At 34.3% G+C, this 10,766-nt stretch overlaps 1 protein-coding gene across 1 annotated transcript in view; it reads left to right on the top strand.

The window, feature by feature from the left end:
- Positions 1-3,887: 3,887 nt before the first annotated feature.
- The window catches only part of LOC117327128, a 44,182-nt gene continuing 37,303 nt past the window's right edge, over positions 3,888-10,766 (top strand). The window contains exon 1 of the mRNA XM_033883974.1: positions 3,888-4,083. The gene's annotated coding sequence lies outside the window, so the exon portion shown is untranslated. The remainder of the gene's footprint in view (positions 4,084-10,766) is intronic.

The following is a 10,766-nucleotide window of genomic DNA, read 5'->3' as shown; positions in this document are numbered from 1 at the left end:
AAAAAGAAAAAAATAGAAAAAAAAAAAACAAAAAAAAACAAAAAAAAAAAAACCCATAAAAACAAAAAAAAAAAATAAAAAAAAAAAAAATAAAAAAAAAAAAAAAAAAACAAACAAAAAAAAAAGAAACAAAAAAAAGAAAAAAAAAAAAAAAAAAAAAAAAAAAAAAAAAAAAAAAAAATAAAGAAAAAAAAAAAAAAAAAAAGAACAAAAAAAAAATTTTTTTAAAAACCCCAGGAACCCCAAAACCAAACAAAAAAAAAACCCCAAAGGAAAAAAAAAAAAAACCCCCCCCAAAAAAAAAAAAACCCCCCCCCCCCCCCCCCCCCCCCCCCCCCCCCCCCCCCCCCCCCCAAAAACCCCCCAACCCCCCAAAATTTTTGGAAAAATCGTAAAATTATTTAAAATTAAATTAAGGTCCCAAAATTGCCCCCTCTTTTTTAAACCGGCCCCCATTGGATTTGGGTTTTCCCCGCCAATAAAATTAAACAAAAGGGGTTAAAAATTTTATTTATAATTAAACCCCCACTATAGTTTGAAAAACCCAAATTTAAATCAATTTTTTTTATCTCCTTCCCAATTTTTTAGGTCCCCAAGAGTTTGATAATTTTTTAAAGGAATTTTTTTGCCCTTTTAAACCCCAATTTTAAATTTAAATTTAAATTAAAAAAATCAAAATTTAAAAAATTTTATTTAAAAAGAAATTTCCAATTTAAAACCCCCCTTTCAAATTAAATTTCACTTAATTTTTACATCATAGGTGGAAAAGGGGAATTTCCAAAAGAAAAATTTTTTTCCAAAAACATATTTTTTATTTTAAAAATTTTAGCCCCAAGGGGTTTTTAAATTTTTTCTTAAAAATAAAATTTTTAAAGTATGGTAAAGCCATGGCCCTAAAATTTGTTAAAATTTAAGAATTACTTGGGATCCCACAAATTTTTTTTCATAAATTTTAAAAAAGAGGAAAAAAAAATTTGGGTTTGTCTTTTAAAGTAAAGGAAATTTAAGAATACCCCGGCCCCAAAATTTTGTTTAAAGTAAAGAAATTTTAAAATGACATTGAAAATTCGTTTGGTTTAAAAAAAAATACCTTTTGGGGAGGGCTTCAAAATTGTTGTCAACCCGGGAATTTCGATGTTGAAATTGACTTTCCCCCAAATTGAAACTCAAAAGGAAAACATTTTGAGGGTGCCTGCAATTTCATTGGCTATCCTTGGGGGGAACCCCGATTTTGGGAAAACAGTAATTTATTTTATAAATGGGGATTTAAACATTTCCCCGTTCCGCCCTTTTTTCAAACCAAGGGTTTTTGTTTTTTGTCAATTTTTTCAAGAACCTAAATTTATTTGTGAAAATTTTTTAAAACCCCCCAATTTTTAAAAAACTATATTTACAGTTTTTAGGAACAAAAACCTTAGTTAAAAAAAACTTTAAAAACAAAAGAAAAGGTTAAAAAATTTTCCCTTCTCCAAAATTTGGAAAAATTTAGGATTTTTCCTTTCAGATTTTTAAAAATTTTTAAATTTTGGCCCCTTGGTCAAAATTTTTTGAAATTAATTATTGAAATAACAAACCCCCTTTTTAGTTTTCCGGGCCCCCGGGGCCCTTTTGGTTTTTCCCGCCTAAGGAATTTCCCAAAAGGATTACTTTGTTTCCCGTAATAAGTTTGCAAATTAATCAAGCCTTTAATTCCATCCAAAAAGGAAATTTTTGGGTAATTCCCCCCAATTTTCCGCCCCAAACCCCTTTTAAAAAAAGAAAATTTAATTTGGAAAAATGCAAAACTCCTTTAAAACAATTAAATCCCAAAAAAAATTTTCTTTTTTTAAGGTTAAAAATTTATGAAAAAATTTTTAAATCGATAAATTTTTTTTAAAAATCAAAAAAAGAAAAATTTTAAATTCCCTCCAATTAAAGAAAGTTTTAGACAAGGGAAAAAATTGTTAAATTAAAAAAAAATTTACTTCCCCAAAATTTTTTTTTTTAAAACTTTAAAAAAAAAAATTTTTCCCCTTTGTAAATATTTTTAACTACCCCAAAGTACTTTTTCTAATTTCCGAAAAATTTGAAATTTCCTGTAAAAATTTCATTTTAAACCAAAATTAAAAGCAGCAAATTTCCCTTGTTAACGTAATAGATTTAAAAACATTTTTAAAATTTTACCCTTTTTTGGGAAACGTTTACGAAAATTAAATACAGAAATTTAATTGGAATTTTTTCCTTTAGGAATACTGTAAATTTCATTTTATACAGATAAAATTTTTTTTCACCCGTCGGACAACGGGATCCCAAAAACCGGTTTTAAATTAACCGTCAAATATATAAAAAAAGGGGTTTTTTTTTTTTAAAACTATATTATCAGATTTGGGGAAAATATTCATAAACTGTAACTATTAAATTAAAGAAAATTTTTAAATTTAAAAAACCCCCTGTCATTTTTCTAATTTTAAAACTAAAAAAATATTTTTTTAAAATGAAATTACCGTTGGTTATAATGATTATTTAGGTTAAAATATTTTAAAAAAAAAAAATTTCCTTAAATTTTAATTGTGCAATTTTATCGGGGTTTTGGAAATTCCGCCGGAAAACTTTTTTCCGAAAAAATATATATACGGGGAAACCCCCCGGAAAACCAAAAATTTTTGGTATTTCTGTAAAACCCTTTAATACAGATAAAATGAAAATTCCTTTTTGGGTTTTAAGTGTATATATAAAAAAACCATAAAGTAAAAAAACCCGCAGGTAAAAAATTTCTTTATTAAATAAAAATTTAAAAAACCCAAATTTTTCCTTATTCACCGAAGGGGACAGCAAAAGGGTTTTTAAAAAGACGGTTTCCCTTTATTTTTCTTTTAAAATTTTTAAAAACCCAACCCTTTTTAAAATTCATAAATTTAAAGTCATTAACTTTTCAAAACGCAGGGGAATAAATTTTCATTTAATTTTTCTTTGGGTTTAAAATTTTAATATTTTTAAAAACCCCAAAAAAAATAAACTCAAAATGGTCTTATGGAAAAAAACAATTTTTATATTTTGTTCTGAAATAATGCTATATGTATCTATCAAATTATCTCCCTTTCTTTCATAAATAAAGAAAAAGAATACACAATTATTAATTAATTAATTATATTTGTGTTACTACTAATTATTTTGTGTTATAGTCTTACTTCTTAAAACCCAAAATTTTCTTTTTCTGACCCAAATTGAAATCCGGATATTTGTGTCAGTTTACGACTTTTTATTTGTATTGACTAATTAAAGATGGCGGCAGTACAAACGCTAGTACCGACAGCTACGATTAAGAAAGGCATTATTGGCTTTCATGTGAGTAAATCTTGTTGACAGATATGACCAGTGTTTGTTATTGAAGTGATGTATCCTAGTTGTACTCACAAAATTAACTGACCGTGTCAAATGAAGCCACCTGTGCACAGTTGTAATGTAATACCGACACGCATGGTGACCCGCGGGGTTCCCACCCTCTCGATCGCGCTCTTCAATCCGGGTCAACAAGCGGGATTAAAATAAAATAATATAACTTGTTTCTCAATTGTTGTAAAATAAATAAAGTATACATTTCTTTTTTATTTCTAGGCAAAAATATTTAATTATGACATCCTTCCCGCGCCATAGCCCTGACCTGAAAACTACTAGCCCCGGGCTTTGGTCTAGTGGAATTGTACACCCCTGTGTGACATCCCCACAAAAATCGGCCTTGGGTAAATATTTAAGCATTCAATTCTTATATTTACCATCTGCGATTTTTTTATTTGTCATGCGATTTTTGTTTTGAAATTTTCAAATTCAAATTTCCCGCGCTTACCAGTAGCAGAGATCACTTCCTGTTGGCAGTTCATAGGCTGGTGAACTCGCAACTGAATTGGTAGGGTTATATAGTGGCAGTGCCATACAATGGTAAATATACTGAAGATGACGTCACTATATATATCAGTTTGACCATGCGCTAAATAGCCTCGTTCGGGCGAATATTTACTTCCTCGATCGAGTCAAACTCGGGGTCTGGAGAAAATGCCAAAACGAAAGAAACCACGAAAGTTCTCAAGTATAATCCAAACTGAACAGGTAATCATGAAATTACGTCAATTATATTTTTTGTAAAAGTACCTTACATATACTTGTATAGGTCTGTTGTAATTTTGGCGACAAATATTAGCCAAGACAGACGCACACCAGTAACAATTTAGCGACAGGAAAGGTTCATGATTTGCAGTTTTATAAATTCATGATTTTATGTATCTAGATCTATAGCTTTGCTTACTTATGCATTGGCGCGAATCCTTGGCAGTATATTCATGTTATTGTGAATTTTATTACATTAGAACAATGAAAAATCAGTGTAGTTTGTAAAATCAGAAGCGAAAGTAGACACTAGGGTATTTCCGATGAGTCATTAGGCCTAGCTAGCCAGCACAGCGGGTTAACCAGCAGGTCCGGTTTGGATACACGCCTACTGCGGTGATAGGCCCCGCCTACTTCTACGCCTGCTTCCTGTCTAGAACTTTACACGCATGCTATATTGTACTCAAGGCACTTGTGGACATGATTATGGTGTTTTTAATTTAAATGTTACATTATTGACGAGTAAATTATTGTATTACAATCGCATGGTTAATTTGTGGGGGGAAAATCGTACCTCGGCCTTACAAATAAATAGTTTTTTTTTGTTTTTTTTTGACAAATTCAGCATGCGAATGTGATTGTACTCTCCGTCTATCCATGTACAGTACTGTACATTAAGCTTAGATTCAGTTTGTTTGAATAGACTTGAATTTTTTGAAATATTGAATTTAAGATCGCAATTTTTTTTTAAACCTAAGCTTACAAACAAACTTTGACTCTGAATTTTTAATAAAATACCCACACCCGATCTGTATTATTTGTCATGCGTTACAAGTATGAAGTTGAATTTTCATATGTGTAGTTATGGCCTGGAACCACCTTTTTAGTATTCTCCTAGACGAAGTTCGCACCATTCACCGTTTTGACCCCGTCATTTCGCATGTTGTTATTAACCAGATTGCTGCATCAAGAAGTGAGTTCATAATGAAATAATTAAGGAGATTATATTTTGTAGACTTCATTCTTGATGTGCAACAATATCAGCAATAGATACGTGCATTTTGTATCCCAGTACAGTATATATCCGCACAGCGACTGGCCATGCTTTGGTTACCCAAAATTGTTCTGGAATACATTAAACAAGAATTCGGAAAGTAAGAAAAAAGCAGGTGAAATTCCAATAGATACCCTTTATCAGTATTTTAAAAATCTCAATGGAAATCAAGATGGCGACGATGCTAACGATTTTGAGATAAATAACGAAGATGACAACACAACCAATGACGAAAGCGGCGATATACTTAATCGTATTATATCGGAAGATGAGCTTCAAAGCGCTATCAATCAATTAAAAAACAATAAGGCGCCTGGAGTAGACAAAATCTTAAATGAATATATTAAAAATTCGTCACCCGATATGATATCAATGTATTGCAAACTATTTAATGTTATATTTGATACAGGTTTAATACCCGAAAAATGGACAATCGGTGTGACCAAACCTATTTATAAAAATAAAGGAAATCCCGATGACCCCGACAACTACAGGGCTATTACTTTGATAAGCTGCCTAGGAAAACTATTTACATGTATAATCAATAACAGACTTAATATTTACGCCGACTCAGTTGGTTTGATATCTAAAAATCAGGCGGGGTTCCGAAAAAAACACTCTACAATGGATAATATTTTTATAATGCATTCGTTAATTTCTCTTTATTTATCAGCTGGTAAAAAACTGTATTGTACGTTTGTCGATTTCCGTAAGGCGTTTGATACTATCTGGAGAACTGGACTCTGGAAGAAAATGAATAAAAGCGGAATAAAAGGTAAATGTTTTAGAATAATATATAATATGTACCATAATATCAAATCTTGTGTAAACTTCCATTCGGAAACCTCAGACTTTTTCCCTTGCTTGGTCGGGGTCCGGCAAGGGGAAAATCTCTCCCCATTTTTGTTTTCCGTATTTCTTAATGACCTTGAAGAATTTATGATGTCAATAGGCAGTGTTCCCCTTCAAAATTTAAGTGATGAGATTACCAGGAAACTCCATTTTCTTATCGAGGTATTTGTATTATTATACGCAGATGATACTGTTATTTTCTCTGAAACAACGGAAGGTATGCAAGCTGCTCTAAATAATTTTAATGAATATTGTAAATTATGGAAACTTGAAGTTAATATAAAGAAAACTAAGGTGATGATCTTTAGTAAAAGAAAAACTAAACGGCGACATAATTTCACGCTTAACGATCAAATACTAGAAACTGTAGACTGTTTCACATATTTAGGTGTTGCTTTTAAATCGAACGGAAATTTTGCAAATGCTAGACGTAAGCTTATCGAACAAGCACAAAAGTCCATATTCTCAATTTTTAGAAAAATAGGAAATCGGGCAATTCCTATTGATTTGCAACTCAAACTTTTCGATTCTCTAGTTGAACCGATTCTGTTATATGGAGCAGAGATCTGGGGATACGAAGATCTCAAGTCTCTAGAAATAATACATCTTAAATTTTGTAAAAGAATATTAAATGTTAGATCTAATACACCAAACTATATGATTTATGGGGAGTTGGGAAGATACCCATTAGAACTTCAAGTCAAGATAAGAATGTTAAATTTTTGGAATCAACTTCTGACTAATGAAAATAAATTAAGCAATATATTATATACTGTAGGCTAATGTCGAGTTTGAACCGCAGCGGTCAAATGAGATTCAAGTGGTTAGATCATGTGAAAACGATTTTTAATGATACTGGATATACATATATATTTGACAATGAACTACTCATGAATACAAGTTTTTATAAGTATGATGTCAAACAACGTTTACGTGATATATTTATACAAAATGGTTTTTGGACCTAGAATCTTATTCAAAAGGTCAGTTTTATTCACAATTAAAAAAAGAATTTACATTTGAAAGTTATTTAACAAAGCTGTCAGATCAGAATAGAATCACTATCACAAAATTGCGTACTTCAAATATCAAATTCCCCATTGAAACTGGACGATGGAATGGTATTCCAAGGGAAAATAGGATGTGTAATTTATGTTTTAGTAGTATCGGGGACGAATTCCACTATCTGTTTAAATGTCAAAATGAAGAAATCACTTGTATTAGGAAAAAACATGTACCTCACTACTTTCTCAAAAATCCAACTATGCTAAAATTAGAACGTCTTCTGAAAAATTGCAATATCCAAATTATGAATAATCTGGCACTGTTTCTAAGAAAGGTGAATCTTTTGATTTGAATGTATATCTATATTTACATGTGTAGTTACTTGCATTATGCACTAGTACTGTATGTATCCATCTTGTCATGCTTATTTCTATTGTTTGTCACAAATGTCCTCATGTTACACATATTCATGTGTCTGAGTGTATCAATAAAAATCTTGAAATCTTGAAATCTTGTTACGAAATTGATTACTATTCATGTGTTGGTGCAGCTGTTGTATTTTCTTTCTTTTTTTCCAATTTGAGACTGAACTTTAACCGGATTAATTGTCATTGCAGTTGTACTTTAGTGAGTTAATTGGAATTTCTGTTTAAAAATCGGAGACAGTGAAAACAATTATAAATAGCTAGAGCGTTACTACTTACCGAAAATAATGCCCCAATCACCATGCTGGTGTAATTTGACAAATAATCAATACTTAGACAAATAATTATGAATTAAACAAAGCCATTTATTTTACTATACACTAAGTATTTAGTCAAATGACCCCCACCAGCTGTGGTGGTTAACCCCACTTCACACACTTACTATACACAAGGTATTCAGCCAAATGAGCCCTACCAGCTGTGGTGGTTAACCCCACTTCACAAACTTACTTTACACAAAGTATTCAGTCAAATGAGCCCTACCAGCTGTGTTGGTTAACCCCACTCCACACGCTTACTATACACTAAGTATTGAGTATAAATACCCCTACCAGCTGTGGTGGTTAACCCCACTTTATACACTTACCATACACCAAGTATTGACTCTACAGACCGCCACCAGCTGTGCTGGTTAACCCCACTTTATAAACTTACCATACACCAAGTATTGACTCGACAGACCGCCACCAGCTGTGGTGGTTAACCCCACTTTATAAACTTACCATACAACAAGTATTGACTCTACTGACCGCCACCAGCTGTGCTGGTTAACCCCACTTTATACACTTACAATACACCCAGTATCTAGTCTAATGAAACCCACCAGCTGTGCTGGTTAACCCCACTTTATACCCTTGCCATACACACAGTATCTAATGTAATAAAACCCACCAGCTGTGCTGGTTAACCCCACTTTATACACTTATCATACACCAAGTAGCGACTCTACTGACCTCCACCTGCTGTGGTGGTTTACCCCACTTTATACACTTACAATACACACAGTATCTAGTCTAATGAAACCCACCAGCTGTGCTGGTTAACCCCACTTTATACACTTACAATACACACAGTATCTAGTGTAATGAAACTCACCAGCTGTGCTGGTTAACCCCACTTTAAACACTTGCAATACACACAGTATCTAGTCTAATGAAACCCACCAGCTGTGCTGGTTAACCCCACTTTATACACTTACCATACACCAAGTGTTGACTCTACAGACCGCCACCAGCTGTGGCGGTTAACCCCACTTTATACACTTACCATACACCAAGTATTGACTCTACAGACCGCCACCAGCTGTGCTGGTTAACCCCACTTTATAAACTTACCATACAACAAGTATTGACTCTACTGACCGCCACCAGCTGTGCTGGTTAACCCCATTTTATACACTTGCAATACACACAGTATCTAGTCTAATGAAACCCACCAGCTGTGCTGGTTAACCCCACTTTATACACTTACAATACACACTGTATCTAGTCTAATGAAACTCACCAGCTGTGCTGGTTAACCCCACTTTATACACTTACAATACACACAGTATCTAGTGTAATGAAACTCACCAGCTGTGCTGGTTAACCCCATTTTATACACTTGCAATACACACAGTATCTAGTCTAATGAAACCCACCAGCTGTGCTGGTTAACCCCACTTTATACACTTACAATACACACAGTATCTAGTCTAATGAAACCCACCAGCTGTGCTGGTTAACCCCACTTTATACACTTACAATACACACAGTATCTAGTGTAATGAAACTCACCAGCTGTGCTGGTTAAGCTCACTTTATACACTTGCAATACACACAGTATCTAGTCTAATGAAACCCACCAGCTGTGCTGGTTAACCCCACTTTATACACTTACCATACACCAAGTGTTGACTCTACAGACCGCCACCAGCTGTGGTGGTTAACCCCACTTTATACACTTACCATACACCAAGTATTGACTCTACAGACCGCCACCAGCTGTGCTGGTTAACCCCACTTTATAAACTTACCATACAACAAGTATTGACTCTACTGACCGCCACCAGCTGTGCTGGTTAACCCCACTTTATACACTTGCAATACACACAGTATCTAGTCTAATGAAACCCACCAGCTGTGCTGGTTAACCCCACTTTATACACTTACCATACACCAAGTGTTGACTCTACAGACCGCCACCAGCTGTGCTGGTTAACCCCACTTTATACACTTACCATACACCAAGTATTGACTCTACAGACCGCCACCAGCTGTGCTGGTTAACCCCACTTTATAAACTTACCATACAACAAGTATTGACTCTACTGACCGCCACCAGCTGTGCTGGTTAACTCCACTTTATACACTTACAATACACCCGGTATCTAGTCTAATGGCCCCCACCAGCTGTGCTGGTTAACTCCACTTTATACACTTACAATACACACAGTATCTAGTCTAATGGCCCCCACCAGCTGTGGTGGTTAACCCCACTTTATACACTTACCATACACCGAGTATTGTGTCTAATGGCCCCCACCAGCTGTGCTGGTTAACCCCACTTTATACACTTGCCATACAACAAGTATTGTGTCTAATGGCCCCCACCAGCTGTGGTGGTTAACCCCACTTTATACACTTACCATACACCAAGTGTTGACTCTACAGACCGCCACCATCTGTGGTGGTTAACCCCACTTTATACACTTACCATACACCAAGTATTGACTCTACAGACCGCCACCAGCTGTGCTGGTTAACCCCACTTTATAAACTTACCATACAACAACTATTGACTCTACTGACCGCCACCAGCTGTGCTGGTTAACCCCATTTTATACACTTGCAATACACACAGTATCTAGTCTAATGAAACCCACCAGCTGTGCTGGTTAACCCCACTTTATACACTTACAATACACACAGTATCTAGTCTAATGAAACCCACCAGCTGTGCTGGTTAACCTCACTTTATACACTTACAATACACACAGTATCTAGTGTAATGAAACTCACCAGCTGTGCTGGTTAACCTCACTTTATACACTTGCAATACACACAGTATCTAGTCTAATGAAACCCACCAGCTGTGCTGGTTAACCCCACTTTATACACTTACCATACACCAAGTGTTGACTCTACAGACCGCCACCAGCTGTGGTGGTTAACCCCACTTTATACACTTACCATACACCAAGTATTGACTCTACAGACCGCCACCAGCTGTGCTGGTTAACCCCACTTTATAAACTTACCATACAACAAGTATTGACTCTACTGACCGCCACCAGCTGTGCTGGTTAACCC

The sequence above is a fragment of the Pecten maximus genome, chromosome 5 (genome assembly GCF_902652985.1).
Source record: "Pecten maximus chromosome 5, xPecMax1.1, whole genome shotgun sequence".
Taxonomy (NCBI): Eukaryota; Metazoa; Mollusca; class Bivalvia; order Pectinida; family Pectinidae; genus Pecten; species Pecten maximus.
Note: the sequence above shows the minus strand (reverse complement) of the source record. Positions and strands in the feature narration are given on the sequence as shown.